Below are 22,022 nucleotides of genomic sequence, written 5' to 3'. Positions count from 1 at the left end.
CTGGATCCAGTGCCCAGATATTCATCAGGATGACTGGAGATGGCCCAGGATGCAATGGGAGACTCTGGCTCTTTTAGGCTCAGGCCTTTTCATGTACTTACTTAGAGTGAGGTAACACCCTTTGAGTGAATAGGCCTCTTTAAGAATTGAGTCAAGGGATGGCCCCTTTAATTAGAAAAGAAAGGGGAAAAAATCAAGCTGGGAGGGGAAGACCCACAAGGTTGCAGTTCCAAAGAGAAACAGTTACCATTGACATTCACTCTAAGCCAGAAGGACCCAAAATACAGCCACTAATTGGAGGTTGGGCAGGGCAGTGATCCATTCTTGTTATTTGTACCATCTTGCTAGAGAGACCTAATCCCTTTTAAGTTTAGAACTATAAGAGATTTTAGTCATTATATATTCCCAAAACTTTCATTTTACATGTAAAAATTAATATCAATACTGAACCAATAATGTACCAAGGGGCATAGCATCCAAATTCTTAAAGAAAATGTTAAATTAATTATAAACTATGCTACTGAGGAACCTCAATTTACCCCTCTCAGATCTAGATAAATCTAAACATAATATAGACAAGAAAAGTTAAGGAAATTAATAGAATTTTAGAAAAGTTAGATATAATAATGATGTAGAGAATATTGAATAGAAAAGAATATACTTGTATCTCAGTTGTACATAGCACCTTCACAAAATTAACAATTTTTCAGGACATAAAAATGTCATAAACAAATGCATAAAAGCAGAAATATTAAATGCATTTTTTCTGACTATAATATAACAAAATATATTTAGTAAAGGGACTTTGAAACATACATTATAAATTAATTGGAAACTAAACAGCTTAATCCTTAAAAAAATAAATGGGTCAAAGAATAAAATATAGAAATAATCTACAATTTCATGAAAGAAACAACAATGAGCAGCATATCAGAATGTATGAGATGCAGCCAAAGCATTATTTAGGGGGAAATATATGTCTAAATGTTTACTTCAATAAAAGAGAGAAAGATAAAATTTACAATTTGGGCATGAAACTAAAAAAAAAAAAACTAGAAAAGGAAGAAATTAAACCTATCCAATTAAACACCAAATGGGAAATTCTAAAAATCAAATTTGAGATTAACAAGACTGTAAGGTTAAAAAAATGAATTGATTTAAAAAAATAAAATAGATAAATAATTTGTTAATTTGATTTAATAGAAAAGGAAGAAAATTAAATTACCAGATTGGCCTGAAAAAAGTAAATTCACAGCTATTGAAGAGGGAATGAAAGCTGTTAGGAGCTATTTGCCCACCTGCGTGCTACTAAAACCGACAGTGTAAATGAAATCAAGCTGGGAGAGGAAGACCATCAGGGTTGCTTTTGCAAAGAGAAACAGTTACCATTGGCATTCACTCTAAGCCAGGAGGGCACAAAATACAGCCATTAAGTGGAGCTTGGGCAGGGACCTATTGTGGTCCGATCTATGAGGTTCAGGGTGAACTGGGTTGAAGGTTTTTAGAAAGAAAGAAACAAAGTAACAACAGAAGAAAAAAAATAAAGAGAAATCTAGCCAATATACCCCAAGTTAAGTGCCTTGCACAGCCCTCCCTCACACAAATCAAAGTCAACTGCAAGTCATGTCATCATTTCCCTGATGCCATGGTCCTTTTCAAAAACAAAGGACAAACACAACAAATGAAATGGATGAATACTACTAAAGTATAAATTGTCCAAATTAATAGAATAGAAAATAGAATATTTGAATACTGCAGTCTTAAATAAGCACATTGAATATGGCATAAATTACCTCACTAAGGATAAAAACACAGGAGTAAATGCCACTTTACCAGACACTTAAAAATAATTAATTCTAATACTACATAAACTAAAAAATAAACTAGATAAAGAAAATATCATACAAATTCCTTCTATAACACAAATTTTGTTCTGTGTCAAACCAGAAACAGTCAAAACAGAGAAATACAAATTTTCCTTAGCAATATTGATGCAAAAATTTAAAATAAAATCATAAAAAGATTGCAGCAATCCATCAAAAATATTACACATTATGACCAAGCTCTATTTATACCAGGAGTACAGAGCTGGCTCAGTTTTAGGAAAAATATAAACATAATTGACCATGTCAATAAAAAAGAACCAACATCCCATAGTTTTTTAAATACATACAGAAAAAGCTCTAGCCAAAATAAAACACCCAGTCCTGAAAACAACAACAACAACAGAGAGCATAGAAATAAATTGAGTTTTTCTTAAAATGATAAACATTTTCTACTTAAAACCAAAATTAAACGTTATCTGTGATAGGGATAATCTAGACTCCCTTCCAATAATATCATAGATGAAGCAAGGATATGCATTATCATCATTACTATTCAATACTATACTGAAATGCTAGCTATAGCAATAAGACAAAAGAAAAAATAAATTTGTAAGCATAGGCAAAGAGGTAACAAAACTCATATTTTTTTTCATGTGACATGATGGTTTACCTAGAAAGTCAACTAAAAAACTAACCAAAACAATTAAATACTTTAGCAAAATTGTAGAATATAAGATAAACCTGTGTAAATCATAAACATTTTTGTACATTATCAACAAATTCCAGCTGGACTGAATAAAAAGAGAAATTATATTTAAAATGACTACAGGGCACATATGCCCAAAAGCATTTATAGCAGCTCTTGTAGGGGTAAAAAATTGGAAACTGAGTGGATACACATCAACTGGAGAATGACTGAACAAATTGTAGTATATGAATGTGATGGAGTACTACTGTGCTATAAGAACTGATGAAGTGAATGATTTCAGAAAAATCTGGGAGGATTGATGCAAAGTGAAATTAGTAGAACTGAGAGAATAATCTACACAGCAATAGCAATACTCTAAAGGCAATCACATTTGAATGACTGTATCTATGACCAAAACAATGACCCACCACAGTTCCAAAGGACTTATGATGAATGATGCGATCCAACACCAGATAGAGAACTGACCCAGAATGCAGATTGAAGCATTTTTTTCTTTTTGTCTCTTGTCTTCTTTTGGGGAACATTATTAATGCGTAAATTAGTTTTGCCTAACTATACGTATTTAAAACAGGTTTTGCTTTTCTTGTCTTCTCACTGAATGGAGATAGAGGTAGGGAGAGGGAAATAATTTGGAACTGAAAGAAAAAGAATGAAAAGTCTTCATGCTTTAAAAAATTAAATATTAAAAATAAAAATAACACCGATTCAAATATTTTAAACAAAATCCTGTCAGTAGTGATTTATCTAAGAATTCAATCATTATGACTAGTTAGAATTTATATCAGGGATGCAAGGATGACTAAATATTGGGAAAAGAACATAATTAATCATATTTAAATCAACTTATCTCTCATGCAAGTTAAAATCTCTGCACTCTTTTCTCTCCATCTGTGTCTGTTTTAGGTAGCAGAATTACTTTTTACAACTCTGTTCTCAAATCAGTCCCAGGATTTGAAAACAGGTTAGCTGTTTCTAACATAGGAATGTATCTTTCAACTGTTTCTTTAAGAGTATTGAAGAGGTTCATAGTTTTTTATGTAAAAAGTTTGACTCAGATAATATAATTTTTTTTAATTTTAAATTTATTTATTTAACATATTTAGTTTTCAGCATTGATTTTCACAAGAGTTTGAATTACAAATTTTCTCCCCATTTCTACCTTCCCCCCACTCCAAGATGGCATATATTCTGGTTGCCCTGTTCCCCAGTCAGCCCTCCCTTCTGTCACCACACTCCCTTCCCATCCCCGTTGCCTTTCCTTTCTTGTAGGGCAAGATAAATTTCTATGCCCCATTGCCTGTGTATCTTATTTTCTACTTGCATGCAAAAACTTTTTTTTTGTTTTTGAACATCTGTTTTTAAAACTTTGAGTTCCAAATTCTCTCCCCTCTTCCCTTCCTACCCACCCTCCCTAAGAAGTCAAGTAATTCAACATAGGCCACATGTGTATCATTATGTATAACCCTTCCACAATACTCATGTTGTGAAAGACTAAGTATATTTTGCTCCTTCCCAACCCATTCCCCTTTATTGAATTTTCTCGCTTGACCCTGTCCCCTTTCCAAAGTGTTTGTTTTTGATTACCTCCACCCCCATCTGCCCTCCCCTCCATCATCCCCCCCTTTTTTCATCTTCTTCCCTCTTCTTTCCTGTGGGGTAAGATACCCAATTGAGTATGTATGGTATGCCCTCCTCAGGCCAAATTTGATGAGAGCAAGATTCACTCATTCCCCCCTCACCTGCCCTCTCCCCTCCTCCCACAGAACTGCTTCTTCTTGCCACCTTTATGGGAGATAATCTACCCCATTCTATTTCTCCCTATCTACCTCTCTCAACATATTCCTCTCTCATCCCTTAATTTGATTTTATTTCTTTTTGATATCTTCCCTTCATCTTCAACTCACCATGTGTCTGCTCTCTCTCTCTCTCTCTCTCTCTCTCTCTCTCTCCATATATATATATATATATATACACACACATACATATATACATACACATTCACTTTTCACTTATATATATATGCATATTCCTTTCAGCTACCCTAATACTGAGGATTCATGAGTCATACACGTCATCTTTCCATGTAGGAATGTAAACAAAACAGTTCAACTTTAGTAAGTCCCTTGCAATTTCTTTTTCTTGTTCTTTTTGTTGATTACCTTTCCATGCTTCTCTTGATTCTTGTGTTTGAAAGTCAAATTTTCTATTCAGCTCAGGTCTTTTCACTGAGAAAGCTTGAAAGTCCTCTATTTTATTGAAAATTCCATACTTTGCCTTGGAGCATGATACTCAGTTTTGCTGGGTAGGTGATTCTAGGTTTTAATCCTAGCTCCACCGACCTCTGGAATATCGTATTCCAAGCCCTTCAATCTCTTAATGTAGAAGCTGCCAGATATTGTGTTATTCTGATTGTGTTTCCACAATACTCAAATTGTTTCTTTCTGGCTGCTTGAAGTATTTTCTCCCTGATCTGGGAGCTCTGGAATTTGGCAACAATATTCCTAGGAGATTTCTTTTTGGGATCTATTTGAGGAGGCGATCGATGGATTCTTTCAATTTCTATTTTACCCTGTGGCTCTAGAATATCAGGGCAGTTCTCCTTGATAATTTCTTGAAAGATGATATCTAGGCTCTTTTATTGATCATGGCTTTCAGGGAGTCCAATAATTTTTAAATTCTCTCTCCTGGATCTATTTTCCAGGTCAGTGGTTTTTCCAAGGAGATATTTCACATTGTCTTCCATTTTTTCATTCCTTTGGATCTGTTTTATAATATCTTGATTTCTTCTAAAGTCACTAGCTTCCTCTTGCTCCAATCTAACTTTTAAGGTCATATTTTCTTCTGTGGTCTTTTGGACCTCCTTTTCCATTTGGCTAATTCTGCCTTTCAAGGCATTCTTCTCCTCATTGGCTTTTTGGAGCTCTTTTGCCATTTGAGTTAGTCTATTTTTAAGGTGTTGTTTTCTTCAGTGTATTTTTCAGCATTTTTTTGGGTCTCCTTTAGCAAGTCATTGACTTGTTTTTCATGGTTTTCTCACATCCTTCTTATTTCTCTTCCCAATTTTTCCTCTACTTCTCTAACTTGTTTTTCCAAATCCTTTTTGAGCTCTTCCATGGCCTGAGACCAGTTCATGTTTTTCTTGGAGGCTTTTGTTGTAGGCTCTTTGACTTTGTTGACTTCTTTAGGCTGTATGTTTTGGTCTTCTTTGTCACCAAAGAAAAAATTCAAAGTCTGAGACAGAATCTGGGTGTGTTATCGCTGCCTGACCATATTCCCAACCAACAGACTTGACCCTTGAGTTTTTCAGCGGTGTATGACTGCTTGTAGACTAAAGAGTTCTATTTTCCACATTTCGGGGGGATGCGCCAGCTGTGCCACACCAGCACTCCTCCTTCCCCAAGAACCCCCAACCCCGACTGGCCTTAGATCTTCAGCAGGCTGTGCACTCCTGCTCTGATCTGCCACTTAATTCCTCTCACCAGGTGGGCCTAGGGCCGGAAGCAACTGCAGCTGTAGCTGCCCCACCTCCACTGCCCCGGGGGTGGTGGCCGAACTGCGAACTCCTTCCACTCCCGCAGCTTTTCCCACTAACATTCTCTGCTGTCTTTGGTGTTTGTGGGTTGAAAAGTCTGATAACTGCTGCAGCTCACTGATTCAGGGCGCTAGAGCCCACTCCACCCGGCTCCTGGTCTGGTTGGTCCACAGTGCTCATGCTGTGCTCTGCTCTGCTCCGCTGCCAGCTCCCAGCTCCACGTGGGATAGACCTCACCCAGAGACCATCCAGGCTGTTCTGGGCTGGAGTCCTGCTTCCCTCTGCTGTTTTGTGGGTTCTGCAGTTCTAGAATTGTTTCAGAGCTATTTTTTATAGATTTTTGGAGGGACTCAGCAGGGAGCTCATGCTAGTCCCTGCTTTCCAGCCGCCATCTTGGCTCCACCCCCCGGAAATCCCGATTTTTTAAAAAAAATCAACATTATATAAGGTACACACCCACAGGACTGCTACCTCTATCAAAACTACACCCTTGGGAGAGCTGAACAAGTCTAAAAATCCTTAGCTCTAGATTTTGCTCTAATTCTATTTTGATATTAATATATTGCTCTGTTCCAAATTCTTTTAAACATTCTCCTGAATGGCAAATCTTAACTTTCTGAGGGTAGAAGTCTTTTTTTTTTTAAACGGCACAAAGTCATTTGGAACAAAATTTGATGAACAGGTTGTGAGATCAAGCTGGGTATATAATGTGGCTTTAACAAAACATAAAGACAAGTGATGTGAGTAAAGAGTCTATTCTCTTGTGTGGCATATAAATAGATTCAGAAACAGCCAAGAAGAATTTGAAAGATATTTTGGAAACGGAGAAGATAGAATAAGTTGACATTATCCAAAAGTGACTTCTTTTAAGGGCATGGCATATATCTGAATCTGTAAGGTAATATATTTATTTTAACATGGTCAGATTATTTTAATTGTCAATAGTATTTTTTTTCTTCCCTTGCATCCTGCATATCTAAATTTTCCTCTTTGAGCCTTCCAATTATTGTTCCTACCTCTGCCCTCTAGCATAATATGCCTATTCCTCAGGAAAATCTTATTAACATTTGAAGATAGCTCTCTTGGCCACCATAAGTCACCTCTTCTTTAGATTGAACTTCTCTAGTTTCCTAAGATGTTTTTACAACCCTCCTTTAAAATCTTACTTGTTCTCTTATATATTCCTTTGGTTAAGCCCTCTGGAGAAGGAAATGACAAATCCATTAATATATTTGTCAAGAAAACCCCAAATGGGATGACAAAGAGTTGGCCAAAACTGAAAAAATGACTCAACAATAACAACATATTCTTAGAGCTTTAAGAGTTATCTATATATAGGTCTGTATCCCAAAGAGATCACACAAGTGGGAAAAGGACCTGTATGTACAAAAATATTTATAGCAGCTCTTTTTATAGTAGCAAAGAATTGGAAATCAAGGGGATGCCCATCAATTGGGGAATGGCTGAACAAGTTGTGGTATATGAATGTAATGGAATACTATTGTGCTATAAGAAATGGGGAAGATAAAGACTTCATGATAACCTTTAAAAACCTATACTACATAATGCTGTGTGAGTGGAGCAGAACTAGGAGAACATTATACACAACCACAGATATATTGATTCTGTGATTACTAACCTTGATAGACTTCACTCTTCTCAGCAATACAAGGTTCAAAGACAACTCCAAATGACTCATGAGGGAGAGAGCTATCTACATGCAGAGAAAGAACTATGGAGTCTGAATGCAGATGGAGGCAAACTCTTTGCTCTCCTTTTTTTTCCTTTTGTTTTTTTTTCTCTTTTGGTTTTTTTTTTTTGGTTCTGTTAATTCTTTCTCATGATTCATTCCATTGGTCATAATTCTTCTTTACAACTTGACTATTGTGTAAATAAGTTTAATGTGAAGTTATATGCAGAAGATATATCGGATTCCATGCTGCCTTGGGGAGGGGGAAGGGAAGAAAATCTCTAACTCAAAATCACATGGAACTGAGTGTTGTAAACTAAAAATAGAAAATCTTCATTAAAAAAGAGTTATCTACATAATCTAATAAGAAAATCAATTAAAAGAACCCCAAAAATAAAATTATTAGGAGTAAATATAAAGTCTTAAACTCAGGTTAAAAATGTATTTCCCAGGTATAAAATGGGGAAGGCATGTCTAGACAATGGCTCATCTGAAAAATGCTGGAGCCTGCTCACAACAGCTCTCAGAGTCTATTGCTAAATTTTCAATGTGAGTATTTATACCTCAGCAACTGGCAAATGCTACAAATCAGGGCTTGTTTGTTTTTTTTTTTTTCATCTTATTCATTGTCTAGAGTTAAGACAGTGAAGGTGAAAATGTTAATACTACAGATTAAGTTTGAAAGTGCATCACACATGTACTCTCCTTTCTCCTGTAAAATCCAGTTGTTAAACATTTATCAACAAACCTATGCCTCTAGCTCATCAATGTCCTTCCTTCAATGTGTTGGCCCAAACTGACCATAACATCCTATCATCTGAATAGGTCAGATTACAAAGGACTTTCATTACCATAGTCTTGCCTACTCATCTCTCTCTTAACCTAGGATTATGTCATACTGCTCACTGACAATGGGTTTTTAGTCCATTAAAACCCCTGAGGCAGGTAGATGGCTCTGTGGAGAGAACACTGGACCTGGAGTCAGGAAGACCTCAGTTCAAGTCTAGTCACACAGTTCAAGTCTTTCTAGCTGTGTGACCCTAAGCAAGTTGCTTAACCTCTGTTTGCCTTAGATGCAACTAGGTTGCACAGTAGACAGAGTCACTTAACTGTTTGCTTTGGAGGCAGCTAGGCATCAGAGTATTTAGAGCACTGAGTCTGGAGTCTGGAAGACCCAAGTTCAAATCTGATCTCAGACACTCACTTGCTGTGTGACCCTGCCAAATCATTTAACTTCTCTGTGTATTAAGCTATTGGAGAAGGAAATGACAAACCACTCCAGTATCTCTGCCAAGAAAACCTGATACAGGACCACAAAGAGTCAGACACAACTGAACAACAATACCATTTTTTTCCACATGAGCCACTGTTCAGCCATACCTGCTCTATTTTGTTTCCATGAAAATTATTTTTAACCCAAGTATAAGACATTATATTTAATCCTAATAACTTTTACTTTAGATTCTCTTAATTATCTTATTAGCTTAGATATAGGTTTCCTAAGATTCCAAGGGCTCTATATTGAGATACAATTTAAAGATGCCCACAAATACAGAGGATAGAGATACCCTATGCCCTTTGCTCCCAAGGATCAAATTGTTAAGTATCAGTTGGGTGTTGGCCACTTCATATTCCTAAACTCTTACACTTTCTGTTTGGTCATTCCCAGATCTTTTCATCGTTGTCTACATTTGCTGCTTTGAACTGTTTTCATTTAAAAAAAAAAAACCCTAATGTTCTCTCTTGTTCATTTTCTCCTTTCTGATTTTCTTTCCTTCTTGTCTCTTCTGTTTCCTGCAACATTTTGCCATTTGTCTTTCAATGGGGGAGGGTAGGGACTCTCCTTTTATACCTATTCAACAGCCAGAGGACTCATTTCCTTCTGTGCAGTAAACCAGCCAATCATAGCACTTTAGATAGGATCTTCAGTTCTCACTAGCTTTATCTGCTGTTGGAATTTGAGGCACATCTTTGCTTTCAAATAAGTTGTTTCCTTGCAGCTACCCCAGGGCTGCTTTCAGAGTGTTAGTGTCTCTAACATGCTTAGGTTTCATCCTATATTTTATTTCTTTTGAAAAAAAAGCATAATATAAAAGGGATAATTTTGTCTTTTTCATGTAAAGAACTCCAAACCTCTACAACAGTTAAAAATTCAAATGATTCTCTGGCAAATTACTGAATACACAGGAAGGTTTCACTGATGTAGAAATTGCCAAAATTAGGATAGATGGATTATCTTTGACATTCTTGTCTCTCTTCCCAATGAATTCCTTTGAATTGAGAGATTTGTTTTATATGGAGAGGAAGCATCACTAGCTAAAAGAGCAATAGGTGAAACACATAATTCAATTTCCCACCTCTACATTCTTTAAAATATATACATTTAAGGACTACTTACTGTACCAGCAGTGCAGTTTAGTAATACATACCACACAACCATATATTCTTCTCTGGTTGTTTAGTGGATACTTTAACTAGATTGTTAACCATGAGGACAGAAATCTATTGTTCCACCAAGTTGGTACCTCCCACACTTCCTAGAAATATTTGAACTCAAAGCATCTATTTAATAAATATTTTTTCACCTTAACTATTGTCATTTTGAAAATGCCCAAGAACTAACTACATAGCTGCTCTACTTTGTTTCAATTCTGCAAACATTATAAACCACCCCCACGCAAGGTTATCATCAGAAATATCATCATCATGAAGATTGCTTCAGGTTTGATACGCAACACCTCTTTAACACCATAGATTGATGGACAGCACAAAATCTCCTCCCAAATCCTCCCTAATTTACAGAGGGCTCAGAATTTCCAGTCAACTCTTCATTTCCCACCAGCTCCTCTGCTCGGTTTTCACTCCAGAGCACCATGCCTCCGTGTTGGTTGTTCTCCGATAGGTGCGCCCTCCTACTTTTCACTTCCTTTTGAATTATCATCCCCCATTAGATTATAATCTCCTCAAAGGCAGGAACTGTCTTTATTTTTCCCATTTTTATCCCCAATTCTTAGCATAGAGCCTGTTATATAGTAGACACTTAATAAATGTTTATTGGCTATTGACAAACTATATAGATTTCTCTCTTATTTTCTATTTCAGTGGGTCTCGATGTTGACATTGGCATATGTTAGGAAAAGAATTCTTTATTTTTCTGGAAAATTTTTAAATTTGACACTAAATTTTCATCAAATTAAAAAAATCTATCAAAAAAGATTGTGCCATTTTATAGAAGCCATTTTTTTTTAGTAACACAAATAGACCTGAAAGTTAAGGACTTCAAATTCAATCATTTAATTGTTCGTTTTACTATGGATCTATTTCATTAAAAAATCTATGCAACCTGAGTATTCCTGAAGAGGAAATTAATTCAATTTTCACATTTGTAAGTTGGAAAACAATTTAATGACAAATAAATAATGACCTAGATGATTAGTGTACAATCCAAGTCAGTTTTTCTCACTCAAGTTTAAATTTCAGGCTGCCACTCCTTAGGCTTATCAATCCTGGGAGTGTAATATAACCCATTCCCTTAGTCTTTGTTTCTTTTGTTGTTCAGTGCCCTAAGCAGGAAATTCATGGAGTGTTATACATGTCAGCTTCTACCATGATTAATCATTGTGGTCTATCAGACTCAGGATGAATTTGGTGGGGTAAGGTGGGAGGGGTGATAAGAGTATAAACACAAGGGCAGGAAAAACAATTTCCTGGCATGATGCAATTAAGAAGAACCCTCCCACAGAGTCAGACAGGTGTCTCTGGTGTTCATGAGAAATGGTCCTTTTTCTGGTAGCATGATAGAAATGGAACAACTCCTTTTATTAACACCGAAAGATTAATAGGAATTGTACTTAAGCAGCAGCTGGGCTTTTGACTGGTTGAATGGATCCTGATAAGTTCAGCTGCCCAAGTAACTGCCTCTCCTCCCCTTTCCAAACCCAGAGCTCTCCTTCTAGATATTAGTATTATCTAAGAAGTTTCATAGCTATATGTTACTCATATGTTATGGTGGTAGTGAAAAATGACTGTATATATTTTAAATTTAAAGTTATAAAGATTATGTGGTATAATGAGAAGAGCTATGTCTGGGGTCATTGGACCTGCACCCAAATCTTACCTATGTTGCTTACTACAGTCGTTACTAGGGTCAAATCATTTGCTCCTTCTGGATTCCACTTGCTTCATTTGTAAAATGGGAGGAGATTAGACAAGATGGCTTCTGATTTCCACTCCAGGTCTTTGTTTGTGATCCTTCATATTGGGAAAATCTCATCAAATCATAAGTCCCTACTACTTGAATGAGAAAGGACCTCAAAGGCCTTCTTGTCCAGCTTCTGCATTTTTTAAGCTTGGTACTAGGGAGTGTAAGTTATTTGACTAAGGTAACAATTGTAGTGTCAGAAGCAAAATTTGAATTCAAAGTTCCTAATATATTAAATTAACCTTTTTGTAATGGTTGTGATTCAAAGTAGTGGGATCATCTTCAAATCTCTCATTTTAAAGAAAAACAATTTGAGGCCCCAAAAGTTTAAGTGTCTTGTCCAAGGTCCCATGGGAACTAATTGTAGAACAGGACAAAAACCTAGATCTTCTTACTCCCAGTCCATGGTTCATCCCACTACTTATTATTAATTAATTATTAAATAACATGAGATAAGCTATCAGTTTCATTAAACTATGCCAGCCTAGGGGAAGATCAGATGGATCAAATGAGACTAAAAACGTTTCAAGTATGGATCCACAGTTAGATTGTTTGTCATCTAAGAATTAGTCTAATTATCTTCAGACATGATTAATACTTGATTTTTTTACCCCCACCAACACACTTGTGAGTAATCTACACAGGATAAATAATAACATTGATGATAACAGCAGCAACAACAGCAATAGCTAGCATTTATATAGCACATTAAGGTTGGCAAAGCAATTTACCAATAGTATTCTATCCTGACAACTTTTATCATTTCCATTTTACCAAGGAGAAAACTGAGGCAGACAGAAATTAAGGGACTTGACTAGGATCACACAACTACTAAGTATTATAGGCTGGATTTGAACTCAAGTCTTCCTGACTCCAGGCCCAGCACTCCAAAATCTGTACTGGTAGAAGGACTACCAACACTAATGAAATTGTAATTACTTTGAAGTATTGAAGTGGTTCCTTCCATTGTCTAAAGAAGCCCTGAGGACTCTTGGGGCCTGCCACACTGCATTAAGGAATCTAAATGTTCACAGTAGAGAAAATAAGGTAATTTGTCTAAATCATAATCGGATGTAGAATTTGATAATTCAACAATAGATGATGAAGAAAACTCCTTATGGTGTAATTATCCTTGCTTGACCACATATTTGATACTTGACACATTTCAGCTATAATTATCAGGAATTTGGGAGCAAAGAGGTAGAAATATAGCTGTTACTAGTGTTTTTCTTAAGTAAGCAGAATTCTAGAATTTTGCCGAGGTTGTTTGTGAGTTCTGGTGATCAAGAAGAAGATAAAGCTCCATATAAAATCATGAAGAAGCAAAGCATTATTTATGAAGAGGCAGCTAGGTGGTGCAAGTGGATAGAGCACTGGGCTGGAAGCCAGAAAGACATGAGTTCAACTAGGGCCCCTCTGACTAGCTCTGTGTCCCTAGGCAAGTCACTTAAATTCTGTCTGCCTCAGTTTCCTTATATATAAAAGAGAGATAATAATAGTGTCTACCTCCCAGCCTTATTGTGAGGATAAAATGAAATAACATTTGTAAAGTGATTCACAAATCCTAAACCAATACATACGTAAGTACTCTTAATAACAGAAGCTAGCATTTACATATGTTAAGCTTTTTAAAGTGCATCACATTTTTCTTTTTTAAATGATCCTCATAACAACCGCTGGGAGGTAGATGTTATTTTTGTTGTTGCTGCTGTTGGTAAGGCTGAGTTTTCAGTGAAGTTGGAAGAACCTCCACATAAGGTGAACTTTGATTCTCAATACTGAAAAAGAAAATAACAATTTTATGATGTCTAAATGGGGCATATTTCAGGACCATAAGAGAACCATAACATTGCTCATCCATTCCTTTTGTAAGTCATTTTTTTTTTGAAGCAAGGAGGGTAAGTGACTTGCCCAGGGTCACACAGTGTCAGAAGCTGGATTTGGAATCAAGGTCCTGCTGACTTCAGAGCAAGTTGCTGTATCCACTGTGGTGCCCTTTGGTAGTCTTTGTTATCCATTAGCATTGCTAAACCACATTGAGCAATCAACCAGCTGTTATGGAACAACAACCTCATGCTTCACTCTTTTCGTCCATGTGGACGCAGCCCCGTGCATGACTCCAGCTTATTGGAATAGTAGCTCTTTAGAGTTATTCATACAGATATTATTTCCTTGGTGATAGTCCAACTTAATACCGGCTTCAAGTTAGGCTTCTAAGTCTTCTTACTGATAGAGTCAATGTGACTATGGATAGAAAGTGAGCCTTCCTGTCACTGTGACCTGGGTTCAAGTCCTTCCTGTGATGTAAACTATGATCCTTGGGAAGCCATTTAACCTCTTAGTGCCCCCAGGCAGCTCTCAAGGGTTATAAATTATAGAGCAGTTGGTGATCTGCTTAGGTTGAGGGAGTCTTTTCCACTTTGATTTTCATCACCAATAGTATCTTGGGTCTAAACCAAAAGAAAAAGAAAAGAAAAATGAGGGTTAAAAATAACATGAAAATTCCAATATTTAGTCATTCAAGGTAATACCAAGTAAAAGAAAAGTAAATATTCCAGGTAGAACACCCGTCTGGACACTTGGTGACAAATAGCTAAGTGTGGGATTTTCCCTTCAGCAATAACTGCTTTGTATAAGATGCTTTTATGAGGGCTTTTGATCTTCACATCGAACCCCAAACAATGTTTTTCCCATTGACTTATATTCTCCCATGTGGTTCCAATTCAATTAAGTTCATGCCTTATTTCTCGATCCCTTCTATTTCAACAAAGAGAGGTCATTCTGTGTGTTCTTCATATTTTTGTGGGGTAAGTCATGTAAAAGTGTCTAAACAGCTACAAATATACTAGGGAGAAAGCTTCATAAAATTCTTCCCACTAGCTATCTCTTGTAGGTCATATTTAGTGATAGAATAATGAAATTCTATTATTTTTTAACTGCTATAAATAGAATCCAATGGCTCTATAAAATGAATCAATAGATCATTACAAAATGTCTATCACAAAATGATTTAAACTGATTTAATTGAAAATAGTTTTAACTGCAAATACTGACTACTATTTTGTAGAGTCTTTTCAGGAATAGCTTTATTGATGCTTGATTCTATGTTTTTTACTATTTGAGTTTTTAAAAATTATTTTCAAGTTCCTTTTTAAAAATTCATTTAGCTAACCCCATCGCCTTATTCCTTTTATAATTTCCCAATAGAGTTAAAATTAAATGAAACAATTATAAAAGGATTTGTTCTCCAAAATGCTCAGTAATGTATGTCATCATTATCCTCTCCTTGTCAAAGCTACAAAAACTGAGGTTCTGTGGAATTGTGAGATGAGTGAGTCATAGTTCAACAGCTTAAGCAATGACTTAAAAAAAAGACCTAAACTATACTAGATATATACCTTAACCACTATCCCTAAAACTTTCTTAATAATTCCCTAGTATGCACATGTTGAAGTTTTGTCTGATTTGAGCAGCTATAATTAACTCTAAGTGACATATATTTGCAATTAAAACTTTATTCTAATAAATTAATTTTAATCCATTTCTTGATAGTTTTCATTAAAAGTAGGAAATAATCAGTTTGATATATTGAATTTTATGTATATCAGTTAATAAAAGTTAGTGTATTTTCATTAAATCACTGCTCAGAAAAATAAGAAAACTAGAACTGGAAGATCAGTTTTTGGTTAAAGATACTAAACTAAGTTGTGTATGGACTTAAAAAAATCTTTGAAATTGGCTACATCTGCTTGTGAAACCAGCACAGCTAAAAAGTAAAGTCCTTTGTTTCAAAATAGAGCAGCCTGCTTACAGGCAAAATCAGGCCTCTCTTGCCCTATTATTGACCTCGACTTTGACCTGGCTGGACCACCCTCACTGGAATGGAAGGTAATAAAGTCCTCAGGCTGGCTCAGGCCTGAGTTTGAGCTAAGCAGAAACAATCAATCATGTAAAATTAAGTGTAGTGGTTTTGTGATGTGGACATTTACTGGGAACAGAGCTGGGATCGCCAAACGCCATTCATTTCAGTTTTCAGTGGTGTCTTAAAGAAGGATCAAGAGTATTTTAACTCATATTTCAGAATCCATTTCCCAGATTCAGAGAAAAGAGATATGATCTTGAAGACAAAAATCCGCTTTAAAATGGATATTATAAATAATAATGATAGGCTTACTGTAAACTTGGAGTTTTAAGAAATATTTTTAAGAGGAATGTCCTTTCATAACTTGGCCCAAACTGTGGTTTGACTTGACTCATTAACACCTCAGGCTTGTCAAAGGACAAGTCATATGATCGTGACATCCTTACTTTGCCAAGATCTTTTACCTCCTAAAATTAATATGCATATTAATTTTCACCAACTGAACAAGAATCAAGCTGGTGAAGGATAAGATGTTTATAATATTTCCAAAAAAAGTATCCCTTTCACTCCCTTCCCCCAATCCCTATATACACATCATTCCCAAAGTCTTTTAAAGCTTTTGAAGATCAAGATTTTTTTTCAGTCTGTTCTAAACGACCTTGTCTCCTAAAACCAAGCCCTACACTGACCTTTCCCTTTTTAACCTAGCCTCTAAAATACCACACCAGGTTTGTTTTTTCTTCCACAGAGAAAAAAAAATCAGACCTTTCCAGATTAAACAAAGGAAAGCTTTGCACCTTGGCCCACCCCACCTAACCAGGATGGCTTTCCAGTGAAGTCAGTCAATGAGTGTTTCTTTTGTGCAAGGTTTGAAAAATCCACTCTTGAAGTTACTACTGATAAGAGCTTGTAGTTGGAGAAAAGAAACAGATGAGCTTCAGCCTATACGGGCTGATTTTCCTCATGGCCACATGGTTTACACTCAAGGAACTTGGCTGAGGACTGGGATTTTAGATGATTTTTGAGGCAACTCTTTGTGTATGTGTATATAAAACTTCCTTATTTTGCTATTTCTCAAGGGGCCCCTATCATTTGGTATTATCTAACAAAAAATTTCAGTTCCCAAACACAGGAGTAATGATTAGTCCATGAGGATATACCTCAATTCAAGTTAAAAACAGGTATACAAATGTTTCAGATATCTCCACTGCCCCCTTTAGAAATCACACCCTGTAGTTGACTGCCTATGCAACCTATGTGCAAAACCAACACTGTTGAAAAGATATGAGGTATTAAAGTGATGGTTAAGTTGAAAAATCTCATGAATTCGTTAATACTCAATGAAAGAATAAATGATTCACTTCATGATTTTGGAGGATGGAAAGAGGTTTATTCCTGTGACAGGATACGTTATTCCTAGAGGCATACGCTATCTAGGTCAGACAAAGCAGCAGAATGTGGGGGGAAAATAACTAGATGCGACATACATGTGAATGTATAAATACATAAATATGTATAAAACTATATGGCTGTATGGTAAATGTTTTATTTCATAGCTTTTGCATTCTTCCATGCAAGCTATATTGTGTGTATAGTATAAAATTGACATATGACTATTCTACCAAATGTTCTTCCAATCCACAATTTCAATCACAGTATTGATGTTTTTATGATATATAATATTGTAATAAAATAATACCATTTACTTAGTATTTTAAATTTTACTTTACATGTTATCTCTTTTGAATCTTACAACAATCTTGTGAGATAGATATAATTTTTATCCTCATTTTGCAAATGGGAAAACTGAATTTGAAAGGTTAGATAGCTCTATCTCTGTCTCTATGTGTAGGCGTACATAGATAAATGTCTATAGATTTTGATCTATATGATAGGTGATAGATATAAATAACTGCATATAGAGAGAGGTAAGTAGATAGCTAGATGAATGGATGGGTAGATAGATAGGTAGATAGATATTTGCTGGCTAAGAACTAGAGCTGTCCTCAAGACAACGGAGCCAACTCAAGAGAAATAGGTTTCTCTTCACTGGTGCTTTTAAGGTAATGCTAGATCAGGAGTGGGGAACCTATGTCCTGGAGGCCACATGGAAGCTTCTACATCCATGGGTATGGTCTTTTGATTGAGTCCAAGTCTTACAGAACAAATCCTTTTATTAAGGGGATTTGTTCTGTGAAATTTGGATTCAAAGGACTACACTTGAGGACCTAGAGGGCTTCATATGGGTACCCACCCCTATACTAGATAACTATACTATCTATCTATATCTATATCTATATCTATATCTATATCTATATCTATATCTATATCTATCTATATCTATATCTATATCTATATCTATCTATATGTATGTCTACATCTACATCTACATCTACAACTACATCTACATCTATATTTATCTATCTATCTATACACCATAAGGGTGTTGCAGAGATGATTTGCCATCAGTTATGAGTTGGAGTTTACAGCCACTTCTAACAATGAGATTCTATGATTCCATTAAACATGAAGATCTTTCCTTACTAACAACAGAAAACAATAAATTTAGTGCAGACACATGAATGTTTGGGCCTCATTGCCCCTGAGATATTTTTGTTTGTTTGTTTTTGTAAAAGATGAGTTAATTTTTATTCCTCTATCATCATCAAACCCTAGAAGATAGTTCTGGAACTGGTATAATTATGGTATTGTTGAGGATGTCTAAGCAAGTAAGTTCCTTACAATGATGACTCTGTGTTACTGTTCAGTTGACATTTCAAAAATCATTTATGAAGCATCTGCTATTTGCCAGGCTCCGTGCTCTGTATTGATGATACAGATAAAACTAAAAACAACTCATGCCCTCAAAGAGCTTGAATTGTACTGGAAGACAAAATAAGCTAATATGTAAATAAACATATAATAAGTTTAGGAAAAAAGAACTATAACATGTGAGGAGATTAGGAAAGAAGGTGATATTTGACATAATCCTGAATGAAGCTAATGATACTGAAAGGCTAAACTGAGGAAAGGAGTGCAAATTGATTGAATGCTGAGTTTGTGGGGTAGTGGCAGTCCAGTGTGTTTCAAAATGTATAAGACATGAAAGGAAGTGCTATAAATGACGTCTGGAAAGCTAGGTAGATTACAGAGGAGTATGAGAGGAGGAAATGAATAAGGAGACATTAGATGAATTGAGACTAAGTAGGGAGGCTATGGTAGTCATCCAGCTAATTGGTGAGAAGAATCTGAATGTGAATGTAAGAGAACAAGACAGGTGGGGAAGATATTGTGGAGTTAGAATCAGCTGGATTTGGAAAATGATAGGACTGAGTGGAGAGGAAAGACTCAAGGAAATGATAATGAGTTGCATTTTTTACATGTTAAGTTGGAGATGTCAATGAGATTTTCAGGCAGAGACACCTAGCAGGCGATTGATGAGGTGGGAGTAGAACCCAGTACAGAAATGAGGATCAAATATTTGGATTTGGGAGTTATTGACTTTGAGATGGCAGTTGGACCCATTGGGGCTGAGGAAATTGCCAAGGGAACCTAGAAAGAAAAAGAATAAGGCCCAAGACATAGACTTGGTAGGCACACATGATTTGGTTCCTGGGCATGATAGGAGGACCAAGAAAGATCAGGTGATTCAAATTAAAATCTGATGACTCCAAGTCGAATTTTTTTATCACATTCTACTGACTGATGCTAGAAAGATAACTTTAAGATTTCATAATCTGGTTGTTCTTAAGTGCACACACATATACATGCGTATATACACAAACATACATTTGTGTACATATATATGTATAAACTTTTCTGCTTTAAAATAGATTAAATGCCACAGAACTCTGGATGTATCTAATAAGACAGTATGAATTATACCATTCCATTAAACTTGAATTGAGGAGACTTTCCCTCTGGAATTACTCTAAGTGACATTCCTGGCTTATGTTACTCAAATTTAGGAGAGTTGCCTGAATCCAGTGCTACTCTTGCCTTGCACTAGTTGAGTAACCTTGGCTAAGTCACAGAACCTCCTTGGGGGGTGTAAGTTATTCTAATACATAGATGCTTTTCCTAACATGTAGGAAAAGAAAATCTCTAAATTCCATAATTCTTTTGCTCCTAAAATTTTTCATTAATGGTGCCTATAATGTTCTAGCTATAAATAACAATTAGTAGTTTAAATATAATTCTCTGCTACCCTGTTTTGATGGAGCAAGATTTATTGTTTGTTTTTTTTCCCCTTTGTAGGAATGCAATCTATTGAAAAGAACTTATGAAAAGAAATATGGTTAGCATCTTCTAAGAACCTACACTGTAAAATGACAAAGGTAGTATTCACATGTATACACAGGAAAACACATACATACATACATACATACATACACACATCAATAGACCTGTCTTTTTACTTTTATATTTCATTACTTTTTCTTTTTTTTAATGTGTTACTTTCAAAGAAGCAAGTACTGCTATTTGGGGAGAGGTGTGGAGCCCCTCACTAGTCTAAATAATTGGAAAAGGCTTTCATTGAAGTCAATCAGCAGTCAAGTATACATATGAAAAAGTCAGCTCTGGCTCAGAGTAGAATTTTGAATGTGTTTTGGTTGATAAATTTTAGCCAGTAGCATTAACCAGGCTGGAAGTTACCCAAATGTAATTAAGGGATCAGCTATTCTTTTCTACATATGGCAATATAAGAGTACTATTTAATTAGAGCTAGACTGGAGTGGGAATATATGAGGACTTTAGACTTTTAATGATAAATCCAGCTTAATTAAGGTGATTAAAAACTGCTTACCATTCAACTTTACATTTGAAAAATATGGAAAGAGGTAGTGAATGTAGCTCGGTGTGTCTGATGAGCTAGAAATTGTTCCTCAGGACATTCATGGATTAATATATTTCTTCTACAAATCCACAGAAAAGGACCTACTTGCAAAAAATGTGATCTGTCATACAATGCAGTGTATGTATACAGATGGTTAAATAGTTAATTTCCATAAACTTGCATTAAGCTCCTATTAACAGGAGATGTACACTAGGTAATGCTCAAATTGGAGATAAAAAACTGAAAAGAATGCAGTCATTTTTGTCAATCTAAATAGAGGTTTAAAAATATGGCCCAACCATCTATCACCAGACCCTGATATATATTTCCAAAGGGAAAATTGGAGAGAGTGGAGGAGCATGCTATACATCAGTGGTTCTCAAAGTCTGGTCTAGGAACCCCTGGGTATACGCAAGATCATTTCAGGGTGTCTACGCATCCAAAACTGTTTTCCTAAAAATGCCAAGATGTTTTCACTTCTAATACAGTAAATATTGATAGAGATAACCCACACAAATTTTGGGGGCTTGCCAATAATTTTGAAGAGTTTAACTCTGGAGATCAATTGCTCTAGACTCTGAGAAAGTAAGGAATTTTGAGGTCACTTTTTTTTCAAACTTTCATGCAATATATGAATTGGGGAGGGGAATGGTGGTTAATGAGCAGAGGATTTGGGTTTAAATCTCTTTGCATGCCACTTATTAACTATGTGATCTTGGCTCATGAATAAATAAATAAATGATTGAATGACACAACCTCTCCAAATTTCAATTTGCTTTTCTTTCTCTTTCTTTTTTTCTTTTTTCTGCTTTCTTACTTTTTTATTTCTTTCTTTTCATTCTTTCTTTTTGAGTAAAATGAGCGTTTTAGACAACGTGACCTGCAAGGTCTATTCTGACTTTAAATTTATGATCCTATGACCTTAAAAAAATTTTTATAGGTTACATAATTGTATTTCCTCCTGTAACTTGCCAGGAACTATAAATCAAAAAGTGGGGATAGGTCAAAAATCAAAAAAGGCCATCGAGTAGGTGAAGATTAGACATAGAACAACATGGCCAGAGATTAAAGTGCTGAATGTAAAGGCTTATTACCTTCTGATGATTACTATTATTTCTATAAAACAAGTGACATTTATATACCACTTCCAAAGCACTTTAATCATAACTCATTTCCTATTTGCTGGTTCTTAGATATTAAATATTCAAGTTTTCTTTCTGCTAATCAATCAGCAAGTATTTATTGAATCCCCTACTATGTATTCAGTGCCATAGTAGTCCTGATGGGTTATTTGTGGGGGGAGGGGTACCTGTAACCAAGGTGTTTAAGACAAGGGTCCCTGCCCTAATGGATATTATAATAACT

The sequence above is a fragment of the Trichosurus vulpecula genome, chromosome 1 (genome assembly GCF_011100635.1).
Source record: "Trichosurus vulpecula isolate mTriVul1 chromosome 1, mTriVul1.pri, whole genome shotgun sequence".
Taxonomy (NCBI): domain Eukaryota; kingdom Metazoa; phylum Chordata; class Mammalia; order Diprotodontia; family Phalangeridae; genus Trichosurus; species Trichosurus vulpecula.
This window is presented reverse-complemented; position numbering follows the sequence as displayed.